This window comes from Augochlora pura, chromosome 5 (genome assembly GCF_028453695.1).
Source record: "Augochlora pura isolate Apur16 chromosome 5, APUR_v2.2.1, whole genome shotgun sequence".
NCBI lineage: Eukaryota > Metazoa > Arthropoda > Insecta > Hymenoptera > Halictidae > Augochlora > Augochlora pura.
The window spans coordinates 6,869,633-6,894,807 of record NC_135776.1 but is presented as its reverse complement, the minus strand read 5'-3'; the positions used below and the strand labels follow the sequence as shown (position 1 = coordinate 6,894,807).

Sequence of the window (25,175 nt, the reverse complement as noted above, 5' to 3'; positions counted from 1 at the left end):
TACTATTTTTGCTAAACGGGTCAGAATTCGTTATTTTAATCTAACATAATTTTTAGCAAAAGGGTAAAAAGCTTTACGGTTATTACTCTATTTTTATCAAAGGACAACGACATTTACTAAAATTTTATTTCGACGCTATTTTTACGAAATAAATCGAAAGATATATATTAAAATATTAATTGAACATTATTTTGATCAAGAAACTCAAAAAAGAAATTTGAAAATTTTAATTCAACCCTTTACTGGTGCAATGATTATCACAAAACTAATTGGTATAATTAAGATCACTATATACTCTAAATAAAAAGTGCAAGAGGATGCGTTAATATAATTATAAATTATCTAGTATATTTTGTTTATTGCTAGGGTATAAAATAAGGGTTGAAACTATTCTCTAAATTTAATTACTTTTCGATCTTCCTTATAAAATAAATACAAAATTAACTTTGATAAACTGTTGAAAAATGTATGTAAAGTTAACAAAGTCAATTGTTAAAATGTATTAACATAATATGTGCGTTATGTTATCTCTGTAAAACACATAGCGGCAAATAAACTTTATAGTTCATGCAATGCATGTTACAAAAATGTTATCGAGGTGTCCTGGTTCGAGACTTTGAACAGATTGATTTTTTGTTGTATTTTCCCGAAGTATAAGGCTCCGGGAAGAGCGGCTGCGAAAGGATTTATGTCAATTCGTAAGGATAACGAAGTTATAAGTTAGATGAGAGAAACTTCGGCCGCGTTTTTCTCGAAAACTTATTTTCTGATATAACTGACACGGTATCTCAGGATTCGGTTGTCCAATAGACCTCGAATTTCTTGAGGATCCTCGGCGAACTTATGGCTGCACGAAACCCGCAATTTTTAAACGACTTTTTGCTCATTTCTCACACACTAAATTCAGATATCATTTTTCCAATATTTTTATAATTAACAAGAAATTCATTTCCTCTTTTTCCATTTTACTCTTTTATATTTGAAACGATTATGGTTGCAATTATGTCATCCAATAAGTCACTTTAAAAAAAGAAATCTTTTCTTCAAAGGAAATACAGTCTTTAATATTTTAATTAACAAGAAATAAATTTTACTTTTCAAATAATAATAAATATCAAATTTTACTCTTCAAATAATAATAAATATCAAATTTTAGTCTAAAATAATAATAAATATCAAATTTTAGTCTAAAATAATATTTTCTTAAATTCTAAAAGGTAAGAAAATAACGTTCTACACTAAAATTGTTTTTCAATACTTAAATACTATTTTAAGCAGTTTCAATATTTAAACTATGTTGTAAATATTTATACAAAATCCTTATTCGTTAAAAAAGTCTTCTGAAAGTATTTTAAAAAAGACTCTAGTGTTTATTCTACTACCCTAAATATTTTATAATATTTATCTATTAATTAACAATAATATATATTATATATATTAAAATCTTATATTATACAATACTCGATTTTATTCTTTTCAGTACACTGTTTTCCAATTTTAAGTATTTCTTCGAACAGTCGCATTCAAAATTAAGACCACATTTAAAACAATCAAATATCGTTCGCCAGAGGTAGCGTTTGTTCAGCGAAAGGTTAAGAATAAACGAAACACGGTCGAAAGCGTGGCATTTCCTCGCTCGGCACGCAAAAGAAAAAAGAAAGAAGGTGAAGAGACAACGGGAAAAGTCTTCTTCCCCGGGCTAGGAAATAACGTCATCGTTATACGAATGAATTTTATTTTTCCCTCGATTTTCACTCGGATTACCAGCAATTACCGTGGAAGTGTAACGGCAACCTGGATACACCGGTGTAATAAGACGACGTAAGAAGATAACAGTAAAAGGATACGCGAATGGAACTTCGCCTGCACGTTGCGACTGCCGTGCAGAATTGATTTCCTCTCGTCGCGGAGCACGCGAGCGAGATCTCGCGTTCGAGGGCGTTCGCGAAAACTCGCTGAAAATTCAACTGTGTCCAGAAATTCGAATCTCCGGCTACGGATTTACACCTGCGGCGGCCACGTACCTGCTCAAAGGTTTGACGGGGAAAAGTAAAACGGCGATGCAGGCCGATGTGTTCACATAGTTTTGAATAAATGACTGAGAAGCAGTTAATAATTGCTTATAAAGGAAAATTCGTGAAAATTCAACGTTGCTTCAGAAAATAGTTCACACGAATTTGTTAGTTATCGTTTTTTAAGAATTCTGTTGTTTATATGTTATGGAATTTAATCTGTAAATTTTACAGTGTTAGAATCTATTTTTATTAAATTAATTTTTAGGTTATGTTATATTATTAGTATGTATATTACATTATACTATATTATCAGTATATTACATTATACTACATTATTAGTATATTATATAATATTATATTATACTATACATAGCATTATGTAGCTTAAACTAATGCAAAGTTGAGATACTGATCTTGAGATTCTCAGTAAGAGAAATAAAATTTACATTAATTATACAAAATTTATTCAATTTATAGGCTGTGGCTTTTTATTCACAATTATACACAATATTATATTATTTATATCACTATTTCTGCAATCAGAATCTCAGGCTAATTACTATAATAACTAGATATTTATATATAGCAAAACTGAACAAATGTAATACAAAATTATAAACATATTTTAAAAAATGTAGGAACACTGTTGCACCATCGTTGACTCCGTAAAATGATGAAAAGCAACAATAAATTCTCATCTCATGTAACACAAATCAAAATCTATCCTTACAAATTTTAATATAACCTTGACCCAAGAAATTTTTATCTCACACAAAGAAACTGAAATTTCATTAAATTTAATATTCTTCGCGAATTTTACCAAAGCAAGTAATCAATAAAATGAATCTGTGCGAGGTTATTTAATAAATTCCGTCAGATGTTCGTGCGGCGTTATGCGGAAAATTCCAAAGTTTAATTGTCATCGTGCATTATTACCAAACTTTGTGCGCCTGTGTGTTGGCCAAGCACACGTTACATGAATATTATGCTAATGAAATTGATTATAACTTGACCTGCAATTAAGGCACCGAAATTAGTACCTCGATTGGAATACTCGTAAGCCGATACGGCATTAATTTACACGTTTCTCGGACAAGCAATATAATCGAACAGAAACGTGTACGTCTGTTACAGAATATTAATAATCTCATATGTTATTATATAAATTTGAGTGTGCTGCTGCATTATATCCGACTTATTCAAATTATTAAGCATACATTTCGATTGAACTTCTGTTTTTTAGGATTGTTGTTTATTTCAGTGGAATCTTTTCGTTATTTATTTTATTAATAAGTTAAATTGTACACTTATTATTATTATATTTTATTGATACTCTAGTTATTATTATATTATTATTATTATATTATACTATTATACATTACTATTATTACAAATTCATAAAAATTAGAAATTGAACAATACACTAAATGAACAAATTAATCCAACCAAAAACGTATTGCATAATCCAATTAGAAAACAAATTTCTCAGTTAATATTGATCCTAACATGAACTGTCAAATATTAGAATTAATATTTCAGAGAAAAATAGATATTAACACAGTTATTAATTACACTTCTGGATAAAAAATTCACTGTTCCAAAATCGAGGCACCCATTTATATCTCCACCATCTGGTAAAATAAATAAATTTAAAATCCTCTCGTCACTCGATCGCCAAAGGAAAATTTATGCCATTTGTTTCCGTCCTGGCAGATGCTCTCGCTATAAAATAGTTTCAAATTTAATAAATCAGTTTCGCATTTAATAAATCAGTTTGACATTTAACGAAGCAGCTTCGATTTTCATCGAATAATTTCAATATTAATAAAGTCCATACTCCCTTAAACTCTTATTTTATTTTTATATTTACTTATTCTCTGTTGATTTAGTAAACTTGCGACGTACGCGTGTCTGACCATGAAAGGGTTGAACGGAGCGAAGGTTGTCCAGAGGAGAATTAACCCTTTGCACTCGAAACCATTGGAATTTTAAAATAACTATTCTGACATACAGCATTTCCATTTTATGGAAATTATTATTATTATGCATATGAAATTGAATCTTGTAACTCATGCAACAACAGTTGTACTTTTAATAATTTTTCAAATCTAATTTTTCATAGTATAAAAATTATTTTGGAACGCGCTGTAACAATCTTGTACTACGATAACGAGTCAGACTCGTGATACGGATATTATTAAATTATTTTAAATCGAAATAATATTTATTCTTCTGTTATCAAACTGTGAAAACAAAATTACATAATGACAATAAAAGAAACAAGAATTGTCGCGTCTTGTTAAGGAAAATATTAACGACAAACAAGCGCTAATCAATTGCAGCATGAAAGGAATCCTAGTGCAAGGGGTTAACCCTTTTCACTCGGAGCCATTTTAACTGTAAATTTGAAAAATTTTTCTGGTTTGTGATATTTCCATTCTATTTAACAAAATAAATTTTTATGCATACAAAATTTATTCGTGCGACTCCTACCAACAGTTTTACTACTTGACAATTTTTTCAATCTAAACCTTATTGTTGCAAAAATTATTTTCGAATGAAATGGAATAATTTTAGTGGTGCCTTAAAGAGTCACCACTCGAGTGCAAGGGGTTAAAATGATCGCCGAACGTCGCGCATGATTTCGAGGAACGATATCAACAAAGCGGTCGCGTTAGTCACGTTCGCATAAAGGGTAAGAGTTATTCCTCGCGAGTATCTATCATTTTCGCGTCAACTCGACGGAGTAGACACCCGCGATTTATTCTCCGGAGAGTAGAAGTGACATCTATTGGAAAATAACACGTCGGGAGTGGTTTCTCGCCGCACGCTAGGGCGAGCTCTACTTTCCGAAGTATAACTCTCGAGAGCAACGCTTCACGGAGTAGTACTATCAAAGCCGACACGTACCATCGCCCGCCCCTGCGAACGCTTCTTTGTACGTTCCTCGTTCTTATTAACTTTTAATCTCTGCCGTTCTTCGCGTTTGCTGCTACGCGCTTCGCCGGGCTGCAGATTTTTCTGAATCCGCCGCGCTCGCGGCACTCGGATGCCTGGGCATGCGACGGTCTTTCCTTCGTCGGGAGAGGAGAACTGTTTTCCTCGGCGAAATTAGATTTCACCTTATTCCTGCTTCTGGAAGATGATTCGAGATCATCAGAATTCGTGTAATCGCGTCAAATCTTGTTTATATGTTTTACTAATGCGGAGAGAACGATGGTCAATTTAATATTATTTTCGATGTTAATGGACCAATTTTTTACGGCATTTATGTTTTATTTATTTATGTTTTTACGTTTTTGGAATTTCCTTTTTATTGCATTATTTTGCTTATTATGTATAGATTTTTCCTTGTTCGCGTTTGTAAGAAATAATTCATGGAAATCAGAATTTGTATAGAAATTTCTTCTTTATAAAATATATAATAATTTAGCAAAAATTAATAATATATGTATTATTATCTCTTATGTTAATCGAGGAACTTTGTAAATAATTTTAGGCTTCTGTTTTCGAAACTACAATAAAAATTATTTTTAATGCAAGACATTTTCGATATATATATTTATTCTCACATCAAAATCAGAATGAAAATTGTGTTGCAAGTAACGCATTTTTTCCCCCATTCTAAAACTAGAACAAGAACAACTTTTAACACAATTAAAAATCCTTTTAGTATGCTGGTTTACGTAATTGCGCGAATGCATTCGAAAAGTGCACGAAGTTCCCCAGTCCACGAATGGCAACACGGAAAACACGTCAAATTATACGTCGCCGTTAACGCTATATTTACGGCAAAGACGCTGCGTTAATTTTCAAAAAATGTTAAAAGCGAAGATCGTAAACACTGAAACCGTGACAGAGTAACATTAATAGGAATTGAAAGCTGGCACGATTTTCAAAAGCCGGCATTTGGAATCTGCAACGACTGCAACAATGAGTAATAGTTAGACCGCGCGAGCTTTTATGCAAAACAAAATCTGTCCGCGCTAATTGCAAGATACTAGAGCCTGCGTGTACAATTAATTTTATTCTTTGTTACTTTAATTTTTAATATTACAAAAATGCAAAACTATTTTTAAATTATTTTAATGTGTTTACCGTTTTATGTCAGGTTATGTTTTATGTTTAATTTGTAGATTTTCGGATAGAGAAATGGGTTTTTATTTTTATTAAAATAGTTTAAGTTTATTTTAATTAAAATAGTAAAATTATTGGGTGATGACATTGTAGTGTACAATGATATGCACAACAATAACTTTTATATTTTAACTGGAATCTAAACTATTTTTAATTATTTTCAAGCGGTATTTTTCTTAAAATTTTGTTTCAATATTACTAAAAATATAAAGGCTCCTAGTTTATAAATATTCACATCACTGTCGAAATATTCGAAATATTGTATTTGAAACTAGTATAATTTGTAAAAATATTTTAACATTGCTAAAATATTATTATTGTCATCAATGACCAAAGAAATTGAGTCTATACAACGATAAATTATAATAATAATAAGTATAAACCATAATGATATTGTAACATCTAATAAATATATAAAAATATTATATTATATATTACACTATTATATTTATTATATAAATACAATAATAAATAAATATAAACCACATCCAACGCCCACGTTTCCCACAATTAAACACAATTTACACCTAAATAATTTCATTAACAAACCCAATACTAGCCCTCTTAAAATTTTCCCACTTGACATAACAAACGAGAGAAAACTATACTAAATCGTCTCGAGTATCTCGTTCCATCGTTCACGAAAAAATAACGCTTGCCGTAAATACGTGAGAATCGAAACTGCAGCGGCCATTTGAAGGAAGATGCGCCGCAATCTGTGCACGTTCTCGCCGCGGAGCGTGTAGGTATTGGCTTTGCGGAAACGAGAACAAGGAGAATTCGCGTAAGACGTTTTGCGATCTTAGACAATGATATAGTGAGTCCCTGAGGACGTTGTCTGTGTGCAAATGTTATCGTAGGTCTGGCTTCGAGTGTAGTATATATACATTATATACATATATGTGTGTATGTATGTAATGACAATCTTCGAACCACTCTGTCTGAGTCTGCGGATACATTTAGTCTAATTAGTTCTCATGAAAATAAATTGCCGCTGGTGGAAAGCATTCGATCAAGTGGATTAACGCGATCACTTTCAGAGATTATTTGCTTGCGAGACGCCGCGGAAGTATTTGTTATTACGCGAACGTCATTCGGTGTTCACATTTTTTAACAATAAACCTTTCGGGGTATAAAAGCGACTGGTGATGGTTTATGAGGAATATAGGATAAATTATTTATACTTTTACGTTTGTTTAAATTTTTTTGGATTATTATATTGTATATTATACGGTGTATATGGTATATATTGTATAGTATAGTATAGTGCAGTACAGTAATATAGCAGCTATAGTATAGTACAGTACAGTAATATAGCAAATATAGAATAGTACAGTACGGCAATATAGCAAGTATAGTACAGTACAGTAATATAGCAAATATAGTATAGTACAGTACAGTGATATAGCAAGTATAGTACAGTACAGTAATATAGCTGGTATAGTATAGTACAGTACAGTGATATAGCAAGTATGGCATAACATAGCACAATACAGTAACATATTAAGTATAGTATAATAATATATATTATAATAGTGTGTGCCTGAATAAATAAATTCAACAATTTTCCTTCAACAAATATTTTCACACCTTAAAATTTTGAATTCAGTGAAAAGTATTCTTATAATTCCTTTAATCAGTAATTACAAATAATCTATCGATGCTTTAAACATGTTTCAATAACTTTACCAGTTTACAACTCGATTATTTAATTTTGTCGCGTACGCTAGATTTAACAAAATGCATTCAGTAGAAATCGTTTCACAGTCCTTTGTCCTCCATAATTATGCTCCCACATTGTTCATACTTATATAACGTTGTAGCCGCTTCGAAACACATTTTTATTACAATAAACCGGTTTCGTACACTTTTATTATAATAAACAAGTTTCGTGCATTTTAACAAGCAAACATTGTACGCGTTACTCTTACTTTTACTCGTGCATTATTCATTCGTTACGCGATAAGTCTCAGAAGATTTCGTTTAAATAAATTTAAATAAAGCTACATGCAATTTGAATTAATTTAATTGAATTCAATCTGCTGCTATATCACGTTTCCGGTCTTCCGAAAGTCCGCCGGTTGCACAGGCTGCGATGAAGCAAAAAAAAAAGCGTTCGATCAAATGTCCGTAGAGAGAGAGGGGGAGAGCTCTCAAAATACATCGAAATTTGGAGGAAAAAACGTTAACAGAATGATGCTTTCCGTGAAACGTTTATTTAATCGAACGCAGCACTTCATTTTGATTTTTGAAATCGTAACGAAAGCTCTGCATTTTCGCAGATACGCGTCGAACGGCGCGCGTTGAAAAATGAAATGTAGAATCGAACCGGTTAAAATAAATACACTTGAAATCTTTATTTCGCCATTATTGAAATCGCGAGAGGATGGTCTTTGGCAAAAGTATGTTTTCAGTTGTTTTTGATTGTATCGAGGTTATGTAAGATTGTATCAATATTTATAGTGTGAATATTACTTTCAGTTGCAATATTTTAGACGAATTTTAGAGAGTTGTGACGTTAATTTAATGAGCAAACACGTAACAATAATTTAATATTATTAGTTTATTGTGTAATAATTGTACAAATTATTCTCAGAGAATAAATTGGAAGAATTTAACTCATTTTAACATTGATACATTTTTATTCTATATTAATATTTTTGTTATTTGTAGCGTTGATTAATATCAATTATTTATATTTGATCAACTCAAAATTTTCTTTTATAATTCGTTTCGATACTGTGAAACTAATTCAGTTTAATTTTCTAGTTAAAAATATATATCAAAACTGATAAATACTTATAAGTGCATTTATATGATATATTTTATTCTACTCTATTTTAAATATATATTTTATATGTATATTTTACTCTAATGTTATCGTTTTTAGCGTGACTATTATACTTTTATAATTAACTATAATATTTCTCACCGAAAATTTTCAATCTTTTTTTATTTCAGTATATAATATATTTCGACATGTTATGCTGTATTGTGCTGAATTATTACGAACTATTATACATATACACGTATATTGTTATAGAGTATCAAGTATTATTAAGTATTATAACATATTGTGCCATATTATATTGTATTGCGTTGTATTATTATGTATTATTACTAACTATAATGTAGTATTATAGAGAATTATGTATTATAATGAATTGTGATATATTTTATGCTATATTCTGCTCCATTATTATGTATTATTATAAACTGTTATATATTATTATAGAGTGTTAAGTATTATTAGATATCCTAATATATTGTGATATATTATACTGTATTATGTTACATTATTATGTATTATTATGAACTATTATAGAGTATCAAGTATTATCATGTATTGCAATGTATTGCGATATTCAATGCTATATTGTTCTGAATTATTAAAAAGTATTATTACATACTACTAGCTACTATTATATACTGTATTATTACAGAGTATTATACACTATATTATTACAGAGTATTGTGCACTGTACTATTACAGACTATTATACACTATATTATTACAGAGTATTATGCACTGTATTATTATATGTACTATATACTGTATTATTACAGAACATTATGCACTGTATTATTACATATATTACTATTACTTAAGCGCTACTACGTATCACTATATACCATCAATGTATCACAAAGCACGTATTACTATGCATTATCACGTACCACCACATACTTCTACCGAACATAGTTCCGGGCGGTAAGCATCTCGTAAGCCGCGAGAGTGCACCCGAAAGTGTCAAACATTATCGCGCCGCCGACGATAGAAGAAGAGCCGACATATTTCTTACCCATCGAAATTTTCCCCCGCGACCGTTATTCGATTAGGTGAAAAAGCAAGGCGGAGAGCGTTCGCTCGACGCGCGCGGTGCTGGGGAAGAGAGGGAGGGAGGGAGTGAGGACCACAGCGCGGAATACATAAATTAGAAAAATGGGCGTCGTTGCGGGTCAGATATAGCCCAGGTGTTAGGACGTGATTCCGTGGCCGGGGCCGCCAAGTTTCCGACCGGCGGGGATCGTCGCGTTTCTTTTGCTCGACTTCTTTTTTTTTCCCCCCTAGACCGCCCGCGATATGGAAAATGCGGTGCACGTTCGCGTTCGAGATCTGCACATGACAAGCGTTTCAAACGCGCACGTGTGTGTGTGTGTGTACGGATATCGAGTGCAACGTCACAGCCTCGGACAGGTATTAACTCGAAATAGAATGACAAATGGAGAGGAAGAAAAAAAAAGATGGAAAGTGAAACGTTCCGAAAGGGGAAACGCCTGGGTGTATCGATAATTGGTAGATACGTCCTACGTTTGCCTTATGGGATAAATGGTCATAATGCTGCTATTAATGTATGTAGATTTTTTGGTGTAAGTGAAATATTGTTTATTATTTTGGAAATATTAAATACGTGCTAATCTAAATTAAGAGAATAAGGAGAATTTCGATGTTTATTTACGCGTTTGGAAAGTTAATATTTTCATAATATAATATTAACATAATAAGCTTTCATAACCTAAATATTAAACTCTAAATTTTCAATTTTGCGCGATGTAGAAAAGGTATTGTTATTTATGACGCATAGAAATAATATTTTTAATTTATTATCGCGAGCACAGAATTTCTTCCTTTGTTATTATATTTGTAATATTTCTCGAAATTCCGAGCTTTGGCACCAACTATACTAATTATTTATAATAGAAGCTTACCTACTATATTCCGAAGATTATACCATAACAATATTTTCCATTTTATCTATTCAAATTAACATTTCAATTAACATTTCCACCCCTTCGCCCCAAATGTTTGCCCATCGCCTATTAAATCCGCATTCTTTCAAACCGCGCGATCGAACGACACCGATCAAACACGGTTCAACCAAAATGGATCTACTCGAGAGCCGGATTGATTCGCGTTACATCGAAATCATGCGAGGAGCCGTCACTTTTAATTCGCGCCCGTGTGCCCACCTCGCGTCGTCGGCACAGCGCAGCGGCATTAAGCTGATTAATCGGCGACGCTTCAAGCATCGCATTTATTTGTTTCTCTTTAATTGATTTCCCCGTACCAATCATTACATTCCCCCACGGCCATTCTTCCGCGGCTTGTGCCCGACGTGTTTTAAAACGACACGCGCCGGCAGGAATCAATTAATGGAAACAGATACACGGGACAATGTACGCTGTTCCTGTCCGCCATTCGGCTTCTGACGGCGCGTACGAACGACTCTCGATGTAAATTTGCCGACCGCTCGACGAACGTTAAAGTCGCTGTGGAAATAATAAAAAAAAAAGAAGGGAAAAGAGGAGGAAGAGCCGTCGTGCACGCACGTGCGGCAACAAAGAAAATGGTGGAAAGCCAGGGGGCACCGCGAATCGCGGCCGTTTTCAAAAGGAAAAATCGTGCGTGAGAATTTCTCTCTCTCTCTCTGCCGGGCGAGAGGAGCCGGGAACCGTGGAAATTGTTCGAATTTCCCAATATTTCATTAAAATTGTTTGGACAGTCGGCGGGGAAAAATTTCAGTTACTGGTTTCCCCCGGGCCGGGGTTTGCCTTTATCGATTAACTACTCGACCGAACTTTTCCGTTTTTTGTTTATTCTGTTTATGCTCCGCACAAACTCTTCCCCCCCACGCCCCCCCCTTTTTTCCCCATTAATCCCGGCCGTCCACCCGGTGCTCCCTATTTTAATTACACACATCAGAAAAAACTTTCCGCGCCGACGAGACACGCGGCCTTTCGAGAAAACGTTATTCGCATAATTCCATTTCCGTGGGGGGCCGTCCACCTCTCGGCATATTTCGAACGGGCTGCGAACGAAATATTGAAAAGACCGCGCGCTGTTGTGCTACGATTGTTACGAAAACTAGTTCCACAGCGACGAAACGTTTGTTTGAATGTCGTGCGTGGCTGGTGAGGTAGGGAGCTGATCATTTCATTGTTCTTTGATATGGTAAAATTATATCTCGATTTTTGAAATATTTTTGGGTTTAGATATATTGTTTTGAGTGGCAGAAATTGGTTATTTAGTAATGTTTATAATGAAATAGAAGATATGGTGATTTCGGGTATTATTTTGTGCATTTTTGGAGATTTTACATCTAATTCCGTGCCTCGTATTTCCGTGCCCTGTGTTTCTGTGCCCCGAATTTCTATGCCTCGTATTTCCGTGCTCTGTAATTCCGTGCCCCTTATTTCTGTGCTCTGTGTTTCTATGCCCCATATTTCTGTGTCTCGTCTTTCCGTGCCCCGAATTTCTGTGCCTCGAATTTCCGTGCCCCATAATTCCATGCCTCGTATTTCCGTGCCCCGAATTTCCGTGCCTCGTATTTCCGTGCCCCGAATTTCCGTGCCCCGAATTTTCGTGCCCCGAATTTTCGTGCCCCGAATTTCGGTGCTCTGAATTTCCGTGCCCCGAATTTCCGTGCCCCGAATTTCTGTGCCTTGCATTTCCGTGCCTTGCATTTCCGTGCCCCGAATTTCTGTGCCTTGCATTTCCGTGCCCCGAATTTCTGTGCCTCGAATATCCATGCCCCGAATTTCCGTGCCCCATAATTCCATGCCTCGTATTTCCGTGCCCTGTATTTTTGTGCTTGACCAACCTTCAGTGTCTGTTTATACTTCTGTAGCCCTTATATCTATTTTATAAACAACAGTTCCAATTACTATGCATTTTTGAACAATTTTTGTAATCCCTTTTGGAAAGAGTTACCTCAAATTACCACAAAAATTCCCCATTTATTGTAAATATCTTTTACAACCCTCTGTATCATTATAACCAAATATCAAAAAATTATTAATATTCTCAACAAAATAAGATAATAACAGTGCTTATACTAACAGTAATCTGGCTTTTAAATTAAAATTTTGTTTTTTTTCATAATACATTCAAATTCGCCGTACTCAAAACCATGGCGAACGAATTTTTATTAGAATTCAACGAAATTGTATTGAATTGTAACTTTTGTATCGGTATTATTTATCCCCGAAGCCGTCGGAAAATGTTGAAAATTTTACATACCTCCAGCAGTGTTCTCCCGGCCGCGTCTGTCGTTGGGGCTGCAATGGGATCTGCAAGCAGAAAACGTGGCATTTGTGATATCTGTTGATTTTTAATTCCGATTGAATAATTTTCTGTTACACCCGCTGCTACTTCATTAATACATTGTACGCCGCCGTAGCGAGCTCACGATGAAATTCATCGACGGGATTTTATTTCAGCATCGAAATGAAATTGTTCGTGTAACATCCGCCGGCGTTCCGAACGAAATTATTAATGCCAATTTTATTAACCTTTTGATACGGTCGCGCGGTGATCTTTTAATGAAATGATTAATACATCTGTGCCGATCCCTGCGTAGGTATTATTAATACAAACGCGTTAATTTTGGCACGAAATTATTAATCAACTGTGTTAATCATTCGATGAGATTATTAATAGAAATGTATTGATCTTTTCATGATGTTATTAATGAAACTTTATCGATCTATTGGCGACGTTATTAATACGACTGCGTTGATCTTTTAATGAGATTGTTGATACAATCGTAATAATCTTTTGATAATATTATCAATACAATTTCATTTGTTGTCAAAGGAAATTATACATATAGGATTATAGAAATGCATTTTATATGATGATAACTTGAAGACTAATTTTACGATTATTACTTATTATTACGATTACTATTATGTCATATAATAATAATAAATATGACATAATCGTTCATCGTAATATAATTATAATTTACAAACGCATAGGATTTTAATTGCAATTAGAATGCGTTAAATTAAAAATTACTTCATAACATGATTTTAGATATACGTTGTAAATAAACTATCATGATATTCTTCACTACAATTCAGTCTGATTTATAAAATTACTGTATCAATTTATTCCCTGGTATTTGCAAGTAATTTATGTTAATAATATGACATTCTATCGCAATATAAACATACTTTTTAAATAACTACTATATTCTGGTTTCCATTAGAATAAATTAATCTCTAATATGCTGTATGAATTATTTTCTAATATACTATTGACGTTATATTTATATTATTATATTATTAATATTAAATTATTACTACGCTTTCTAATTCACGAATTCCAAATATAATTATAATTATTAAAACAGTGCAAATTGAGGATATAGGTACATTAAGCAATCCTGCTCGAAATCATACTGCAAATAATGGTTTAAACTACAACATTCATCTTTAAATATTATTTACCAGATATACCAAGGTTTCGCCGATGTTACACGAAAATTGTTGGTAAAAATAGATCTCCTATTTGCCGAGAATGTAAGGAACACACCGCGGCGCATCTCGTCGGCGAAATTAGGCACGCTCGGCATACTATACATAAATATTAATCACGCGCGGAAATTATCGAACAGCCAGACCCAACGAGCCACAGTGAAACTGCCATGAATATTACTGTTCATGCGCGTAATCCCGAAGAGCATGAGTTAATGAGGCGGGGGCGGTAAGGGTAAGGTTGAACACGTGAACGTCGTCGTTTCTCCGCGGGTACATCACAACGACGACGGCATTTAAAGTTGCTATTAAGTATAGTATAGTATTTGCGACTCGCGTAGTCAATACAGGCTTCCTAAGTAATTGGTTAAACAGTCTCGGGAGCTGGTTAAGCTGCCACAGAAGCTGGTAAAGTTACCTGAGAAGCTCATTAAGCTGTCTAAAGAACTGGTTCAGCTGCCTCGAAATGCGCCCAGTGGGTATTGGTTTACCAACGAACTCGAAGCTTATGGGGAACACCTAAGAATTACCACGGCGGAGAAGGAAAAAAGTGTTCGTCGATGCTCTTTAAATCGCCCTCGACTAATTGCACCATCGCTTTTACTTATGTTACTCGATTACTATCGTCGCGCACCAATCACTATCTAGCAACTATTGTCGTTTGCAACTAGTTATTTAATCTTATTAATTTCTTTATCAATTTTTTGTTAATTTATGTTGACGCTTTTATTGATTTTCTTTGTTAACTTTTAAGCAATTTTTTGGTTAGAAATAACAGCATATAATTTCGCTGAGCGAAGTAAACAATTGAATTACTATATTGTGACTACTTATTCAATTTTGATAATTTCTTTACTAACTTTTTGCTAATTTTTTATTCATTTTTGATAACTTTTTCATGAATTTCTAGGTTATGAATAGCCTAGCATACAATCTTTCTAAGCGAAGTAAACAATTAAATTATTACGCTGCCACTATTTACTTTAACTTTTGTTAATATCTTTATTCTAATATTTCGATAATTTCTTAGTAATTTTGGTGACTTTGTCATTCATTTTTAGGTTAGAAATAGTCTATCATGCAATTTTTCTAAGCAAAGAAAAACAATTGTATGAAATACGAACGCATGTCTGTTATCTAGCAATAATTACAGTATCATTAATTCAACTTTGTAAATCATTACATGTAAATTACAAATGTCAACTTTTAACAGCTGTTAAAACTTCTTCCAAAACATTGTTTAAAGTAAAGAAAAACAATTAAATGAGATAGGAGTGAATATTTGCTGTTTAATTTAATTAAAGTACTTCAATCAATTAAATTCTATAAACTACCACACGTAAATTACAAATAACAGTACATTGTGCAACTGTTAACATTCCTACTAAAACAAATTTCCAAATAAAGTAAAACAATGTAATTGAACTATTGTTCTGAATTCAATTTTGCAAATCGTGATATATAACAAAATGAAGTAGCCAGTATTTAACGATTTAAATAATTTAAGGTTATTAATATATTATTTCCAATCAGTGACTATTATTAAAAAAAAAAAGAAGAAATGCCCAAGTAACTGCTACTTTTAGTAATAAATTAGCTTATAAGCAGTAAACTCGATTTATTACAAGATCACTTTGCACTCTAAATTACTAAACAAAAAATTGTTCACACTTTGCACTGTATATACCAACACTAACAAATTCCATTTCTATTTCCTTTTATCTTCTACACACTTCGATTTAACGTCCTAATAGTTTAAAATTCAAAACCCCAATAATTAAAAATTTAAAACCCTAATAATTTAAAATTTAAAACTCATATAATTAAAAATTTAAAACCCTAATAATTAAAAATTTAAAACCCTCAATAAATAAAGTAATTTCCCAACATAATTAAAAATCACACGAATCTCTCGTTTCCTTAATTTGACGCGATCCTAGTACATTTCGTCGACGAGCACTTTTATACCGATCACGTGTCCCTAAAACGTACATAAGAATTGTTAAATGTCAAGTGGCAAAAACATGACGACGAAGCGTTACAGCAGCGTGGTCTTACATCAGTCGTCGCGATAAATAAAATGAAACGAACCGAAAGACAGCGAAGCCACCAGACCTTCACCGTCCTGTACAACTGTGCGTTCCACGGAGCTTGAGACGCGTTCGCCGAACAATACCCAAGTTTTATGGACGCGGCCACGCATGCAGCACACACTCGATGCGGCAGCCAATAACAAAAATAGTCGGACGCGTGTGTCTCCCTGCAGAGCCGAGAGGCAGAAGAAGACGCGGGGGCAGAGAACGCGAAGATTAAATCTCACAATTAGCTAATAGGAGCCGTATTTCTCTTAAACGCCAACTCTTAAGCTCTGGGTGATAACTCCGGCGATCGAATTACAAGCCCGTGCCCGTGTAATCCCGTATACGTGAACAGAGGAAGATCGTCGGATAAAACAGCGAATTGGCACCTTAGATTACCGGGAAACTCGGCAATTTCATCTTCGCGGGAACAAGCGTAGACGCGCGCCGGTGATACACGGCATAATTAAGACGGTGTCCGCGATTTCCTATTCGAAGCTACGCGACGTTGAGAACAATTTATTGTAAATTATTTATTTGCCTTTTATTTTAGGTGTTCAGAGGCGATATTAATTTTTGCTTTATTTTTGGTTTCTGCAAGTAATGCAGAACTGTTTTATTTTTGGTTTCTGCAAATAATGCAGAACTGTTTTATTTTTGGTTCTTGCAAATAATGCAGAACTGTTTTATTTTTTGTTCGTGCAAGCAATGCAAAACTGTTTTATTTCGCATATAATTTTGACACAAAGATCTACAAGTTAATTATTTACTAGCTTGTAATTGCTGTGAAATCAATTTGGAAATTATATTTGCTTGGATGGTAGATTAGTAGATTTGTTTATTAATTTATTACTGTTAGTGTTAATAGCAAATTTATTTGTATTATTTATTGACATTGTGATTGCAGTAGATTGATTTATGTAATGTATTGATTAATCTGTTATGGTTAATATTAATATAGTGATAATATGTAACATAATATAGTAATATAATATAGTATGTATCATAATGTAGTAACATAATATAATATGTTACATAATATCACGATATAATATAGTACGTAACATGATGCGTTGCGTGTTACACAATATAATAATATAATATTACATAATAATAGGAAAATATTACCTTACATTATAAACAATATCGTATTTAATATCAAACAGACTTCCATAACTGATCGATTAATTTATTACACTTAAAATAAACACTAACTCGCTTTAATCATTTCGTTCGGCACAGATTTCACCAGCGAAAATTCTGTACGTAACCTTAACAAAAGACAGCTTCGACGTCCTCCCATCGACAAGATATCGAAACAAGACATCCGAAGATGAATAACGGGTATCGCTGTCCATCGTGCATCACGAATTGACGAAAATATCGGAACGACGACAATCGACGACGTAACATCATTGTCACGTGGACGACACAGTTAATCGAAATTGTCGAGTTACACAGATCGGGCAAGGATCCGAGCGTTGATCAATATTACCGCGAAAGAGGAAAATGCTGATTAAATTTCTAAAATCCTAATGTCCTCGACGGATTCGAAAACATTAACCCTTTCGCTACGGAGCGTATCATTAAGTTGACACCGAGGAACGAAATGCTTCGAAGTCGTTTCTTGTTCTCAAAATTTTACCATGATATTTATTATATTTAGTAATATATCGCTTTACTTTCTAAAATATAAATGTTTATAATCATAATTTATTCTTTTAAATATTATAGTCAACTATTTGTCGATTAACAAAATTTATCTTATGTAAAGTATGAAATAAAAGTATATACACGGTATGAACGTATATTATATGTTCTTCACGTACGAATGGTCATTCCTCGAGGGCGTATATGTACGCTCGTCGCAGCGAAAGGGTTAATCTTCGAATCAGCCCGCCCGGATGTTACAGCGTAATCCAGGGAAACGCGGCGAAATTACCGTTGACAAGCTCGAGATATTATTTCATTAAGCTGTTAGGTCTAAAACATCTATTTTCTTGACAACGCGTTAATTACTACGACCTCTCCCCCCTACCCCCCCTCCCACGACATCATTGTAATTAGTAGACCGCGCGCGGCTCTTTATGCATTCACGGCGGGTCGCGGATGCCTCGAATGCAAGAAAACGTGTAAATTAAACGAAGCTTTTATTTTTCTTCCGACAGTGAATTTAGTCAACGAAGGAAACCGTTCCGTAATGCCAGTTTTTGCGATATCACAATTTGCATAAAGATCCGGGCTGTAGAATGATTAGTACTCGTAACGTTCGCATAATGTCGGGAATTAGTATTACAGAATGTTCAAGATTAGAAGGTGATTCATCGTTTTTTATCTGAGAATTAATCGTGGTACGATGTTTCAGCTGGTGGCAAATTATTAAAAAATAGGCTTGGAAATAAATCGTGAGCTATTAATTCACTGGTTTAGATAATTAATTATTTAAGCAGTAATTGTTTCATAGTGTTCCCATTATTCTGTTCAATTCATTTTTAACCTTTCAGCAGGATAATTAATTTCAATTCTACTCTAATTTGTATTTGTTTATTTGTTTCATTGCTATTTGTAAGAACTCTTTATCAATAGATTAAATTGTCTACTTTTATAATAGAAAGAATATTAGTAATATTATTATTTTCCATAAGTTTACAGTATAAATAATATAGGAGCTTTAAGAACTTGTCATTAAAATTGTTTATTTATTTAAAAAAATTCAAGCATTATTCTGTTTAATTTATTTTTAACCTTACATCAAGACAACGAATTTTAATTCAACTCTAACTCTACAGTCTATATACATACAGTCTGTGTAAAAAATACTCGTACACTATATTTCGGATTTTCCATGAATTGTCAATTGTTTAACTATGATAATTATATGAAAAATAAGCGTACCCTGACAAATCTGGAGTTTTCGGAGCTCGAAGCCCCTACTTAGGCTCACTCAAGAATTTCCAAATTGAAACGTCTCCGGAACCATTGGAAAATGTTTCTCAGGAAACAAATCGACCACGGATACGAAGACTGAAGCCTCCTCTTTACAATGACCTCTCGAAACTTGGCGCACGACCTTTGTTAGAGTCGTTTTGTGAAACAGAAACGAGGAACAAGTTCGGTCGTGTAGAGGCACTCGCGAACCTCGCGTTACACTCGACTAGACGGTACACCTTTCTTTTGGTGCTCGACAGAGCGACCACGAAAAGTCGCGCGTCAAGCTTGAAGGGCTCGTTCGAAAGGGCAGGCTTCGATCTTGAAATCCATATTAGCATCGATCGTGAACAAAATATCTTCCACATATACAGAGACGTTTTAATTCTTAACAATTTGTTACAAATAATATTACAAATAATGTTACAGGAAAAATGAATAACACAAAGTGAAAGTAGAAGCTTTGAGCTTTCAAATGAGTCAAACATTGTTGACCTAAGTTGTGTTGTTACGAAATTATAACAGTTCAAATGTCGACGATTTGTCGAAGTTCGAAAAATGCGATTTAGGGGTTATTTTTCACGCTGACTGTATATTGCACAGTGGAAGCGGTAGAATGAACTATCATCGAATGTCCGACAAACAATGGATATTTCCTTGAGATCGAGCCCCGACCAAAGTTTAGTTCTGCATTGCTGATGTGGTAAGAAAGCCACCGGTGAATTTATTTCATCGAACGCACCGATGGGCGCTGCTTTCTTTTCCCTTCTGCATTTAAATACCTTAATTAGTGCTGCTTGAAAAGTCTCCCACTCCCCCTCTCCCCCCCCCCCCCCCCACTCCTGTATCTGCGATGCGAGAAACAGTATAATTGGACGAATTGCATAAAACAATTCCATTTTTTACCGCGCCGAATGGCTCTTCTTTACGCGGCCGGATAATCATTTAAATTAAACGTCTCTTTGCTATAGTTTATACGTCGCGCGATCAAAATGACGACGAATTAATTATTTATTATAGCCTGTGCTTATAAGTAGTAACGTTGATTAATCAATATTCTTAGAAATAATAAATAATAAATAATAGAGAATAAAATGATATAAATAAGTATAGATAAATAATATAGGAAGTAAATAATCAAATTCTTAGAAATAATAAATAATAGAGAATAAAATGATATAAATAAGTATAGATAAATAATATAGGAAATAAGTAATTACAGTTCTTAGAGAACTTATTTTGAACTGAGAAATATTGAATGTTTCAAAGGAATTAATTTATTGGTTAATATTGTTCAAATACTATGAACATAAAATTTATCGTGGAAATCATTATAGTCTCAATACTCAAATTCCATAATTAATCGCATAATTGTAATAATTTACTGAAACCGGCAGCAACAAAGTCAACAAAATACATTACAACTTCTCCCTCGGTGCATTTATTTATACAAATAAACTCGCAAAATTATCCAGAATCTACTCGAACAATTTTGTCACATTTTGTCGCACCGATTTCAACAACAATCGTCGAAACGAAATAAAATTTGCATCCGCTCGCACACAATTTCAACAATCAAACGATCGAACGATAGATATTTCCAGGCGATTTGAAGCAATTAAATAATAAAACATCGATCGAGCGCGACGTAATTTCACGGGACGCCGTAAATCCTTTTCCCCGATGCATAAATAATTGAAATTGTTAATTACATGCGCCGAAAGTTTACATTGGGAAAACCGTTCCGTTGTAATGATACGAACGCAATAATTAATGAGATAATCGATACCTGCGAAACCTTAATTGAATTCTGCTCGGAGCGCGTTCTGCGCGAGACGCGCGCTGGCAATACTGATATATAATTACGCGCTCCTTTATCGAAAAGTTCCGTTGTAACAATGGCTTCTTCCCGGTATAATATCCATCATTATCCCCGGCAACGGACGGCGTCGTTTTCATCGTTGCCACCGGCGAGGAAGCGTAATGAATTTAAATATTCTCACCCTTCGGTGGAACCCTTTCACCCCTCAGATCATGAATCAAGCGTCGACAAAAATTTCTGCACACGCTATCCATCATTGTAATGGATTCGAAATTGATTTTCAATCAGTCGGAATACCATAATCGTGTAATACGTAATTATGTAATATAAAAATATTACATTTATTTATATAATGGTAGTGAAATTAATAAAAGTTGTTTAGTGACATGTACGAGTCGGCGACGCAAAAGAACATTATCGAGAATATATTATATTACACGAAGAAGTGCTGAATAAATATTAAGAAAATTGTAAAAATAAGTGGCAAATCTAATTTATAATCACTGTAAATAAATTCATGTGTACAATTTTTAATTTTGATGGTACACAATTATGTAAGTACAATATTTCAGTATGAACAAGTCACTTGTTTTCTAAGTAAATTAGTCCATTTTGTGTTGCATTAAATGAAATTATAATGAACCTAAGCACCTGAAATAATATTAAATAAAATATATAAATATGAAAATTACAATATCTTGCGAAGTATGTTTGACTGATTTAAGTATTAAAATTTAGTGGAAATCAAATATTATTGAAAAAATTGTAGAGAAGATTTAAAATTACAGAATTTAATATTAATGTTATCGTTTTATATCTAGAATAATAAAATCAATTAGTTAGTTTATACAATTAAATTTACTATATAACGAATAGGTGCGAAAGTAACATCGACTCGTAAAAAACATTTATTATACTTAATTATTGCTATGAATCAGTATGTCAGCTTGATAGCTTAATTGGCGGTAAATAGACTTAATTGACAGTGAATCAATTTAATTAACAGTGAATTAATTCAGTTATCAGTAAATCAATATAATTAACAGTGAATTAATTCAGTTATCAGTGAATCAATGTAATTAACAGTGAATTAATATAATTAATAATTACTAGTGAGTCGACTTAATTGGCCCGGATTATTCAAATGGATATTCAGGTATAGATACTCGGGTACAGTCAATTAAAAAATGAAAAGAAAAAGGTAGCACGTAGGTCGCGCATTCTCGAATGCACGTGACTGAATTGAACGCGACCTTCACCCTCGTGCAGCTGAAAGTGAACTCGATTTTGGTCGTGTAACAACATTATGCGACTGTACAGAGAGGACGGAGGACGGATCAAGTAAATGGGAACTGGCCGACAGCCAGTTTTCAAAGCCAGTCTTTCCCGAAACTTCTTTACTCTGGCCGATGGATGTTGGTGGTGCCGGTCTCCCGCTTTGGACACGTGCCATTTCATTATTATCGCCGGACTCTCTGTCATCGATATCCAAAGATTCATGAACCGTCCGTTTCCCTTTCATATTTTCGACGTTTCTGTTCCCTTAATCCACGCGAGTCTACGCTCACTCTCGTTGTAGAACGCCAATACTACCGCAGCGCGACGAGACGGTTCCTCGCGCTGTCAGCTTTCGCGACATAGGATTTATTATTTGGCTGTAAATATTTCAGGTTTTATTTTACAATATCGGAGACAAATATCTACGGAATTTGTTTCTAAAGGTGCTATTTTCCATGGCTGATTTTATGCGTTTATGATAATAATTAGTAGATGGAATATATAAAACAGTGTGATATTATTAGAAAATGTTATATTATTTACAACTAGCTGAAATTGTTAATTAGTAGGATGTTATGTTGTTCTTGTTGTTTGTAATTGATATATGATATTTATGTTGTGTAGAAGTATTTGATAATGTTAGTAAAAGTTGTCACTGTTAATCATAGATTGTTTGTGTAATGTTAGAATTAATTGTAAATTATCTGCATAATTATTGTCACGGTTAACAACGTACAGATTGTCATTATAGTAACCATTATAGTTAACCATAAATTATCTGTATAATAATTGTCACGGTTAATAAGAAATTGTTTGTATAATAATTGTTATAGATAAAGACGAACTGTCCGGGTGATAATTGAAACAATTAATTATAGGTTGTCGTTATAATAACCATTACAGTTGACCATAAATCATCTGTATAACAATTATCATTAATTAAGGCATTTAATAACTGTTCAATAAATAACTACATTATTCATGAATTTATTAATTTTTCGTCATGAAATATACAAGACGCGTCCTCTAGCCAGTAAAATATGCTTCGACAACAATGCAGACGCACCGACGGATCCCCGAAAAATTAATTAAGGCGACCAGCAACTTCGGAATCCCTCCGTGAAGTCATTTCGCTTGGAACGACGTTAGGCTACACAGCGATAACCGGGTTGTACTTACGAAAATCGATAAATGCCACGTGTGTGGGCTTACGAACCGTATTATACCATACATATCTCCACCGAAGAAATAATAAAAACGAACAAACTCTCCTCAAAATAAGCCACTTACTTATAACAATGCCGCTCGTAATGATAATTGCAACGGATCATCCCGCTTTGAACGGGAACCACGGACAACAAAAAGCGAGCGCGGATTCTTCAATCTTTATCGTGCCCCCGCGTTTACGCTTCAATCGCGGTTTTCTTTTCTTCGAACAACCCGTCATTTTCGCTCGCGGACAACGCGCAGAAAATGTTTACAATCACGCGTCGTTACAACGAACGACAATTTCCATCGACGAATTTGTAAGCGCAGTCGCGTAAAGAAGCGGACACGATGAGAGGACGAGACAATGTTTAGTTATATCATTTTAATGTTTCATTGTAAGTTTAATTTTATTTCAACGTTCAAATATATAATTTCAATGTTTCATTATGAGTTTAATTTTATTTCAATGTTTAATTATATAGTTTGAATGTTTAGTTATAAGTTTAATTTTACTTCAATGTTTAACTATATAAGCTTAATTATGTAAACATAATTTTCGAAATGTTCTTATGTTGAGGACTGGAGATTTTTCTAATTTATGACAAAACCGAGCACGTGATTTACAAAACAGGAATTGAGAATCTTTTAAATGATTTTACCATTGTTTTCATAGCAACAATTGTCGCACTATAATTATTAAGTATTCGACTGTGATCAATGAATTAATAAGAGTTACTAGAATAAAAATTTCAATTTATCCTTGTAATTATTTTTCAGATATGCACGATGCAATTTTAATATATGCATACATGAAATATAACTAGAAAAATTAATTCAAATTCTCACACTAAAATAATATGGTTCAAATTGGTAACAAAATTAGAAAAATAACTTCTAATTGTAATACTAAAATTATACAATGCGACTCTGAAATATAATTACAAAAATAAATTCTAACAGTCGCACTAAAATAATATTCTTCAAATTCGAAACACAATTAATTCACAATAAATTCTTCCACGATATGATTTCTCTAAAAAAAAAAACTGGTCGCGCAAGGTGAAGAATTGCCGTCCTAGAGCACCGGTGTCAGCAAACCTAACCCGCAATTAGGAAACAGCCTTGACAACAGTTTTCGTTTGAACTGTCTCGCGGTCTCGGCGCCGCCCGTTTTCGCGCGAGCGGGCAAGAAGAAAAATAGAGAAGCGACGGAAGTGGAATGCGGCGCAATTTAAATCTGAATAATGCCTGTACGACCGCGTAAGAACAAAGGGAAGTGTTACCATTTATGCTTCTCTGTGGCGGACGCGGCACCGCGGAGGCGGACGCGGCACCGCGGCGGTCTTTACGTGTCAGTTCTCCGAGCGTGCCGGTGGAAGCTTAGCAGCGTTCGGAGCACCGAAAATCCTCCGCCGCAATTTCTATCTGATCCTCGCACGCCAGATC

The 25,175-nt window shown here is 33.8% G+C and overlaps 1 long non-coding RNA gene across 1 annotated transcript in view; it reads right to left on the bottom strand.

Annotated features, from left to right (window-relative positions):
- LOC144470263 (uncharacterized) overlaps positions 1-25,175 on the bottom strand; it is a 137,453-nt gene that overhangs the window by 75,182 nt on the left and 37,096 nt on the right. Inside the window, exon 2 of the long non-coding RNA XR_013494092.1 lies at positions 13,174-13,223. This is a non-coding gene — a long non-coding RNA (uncharacterized LOC144470263). The remainder of the gene's footprint in view (positions 1-13,173; positions 13,224-25,175) is intronic.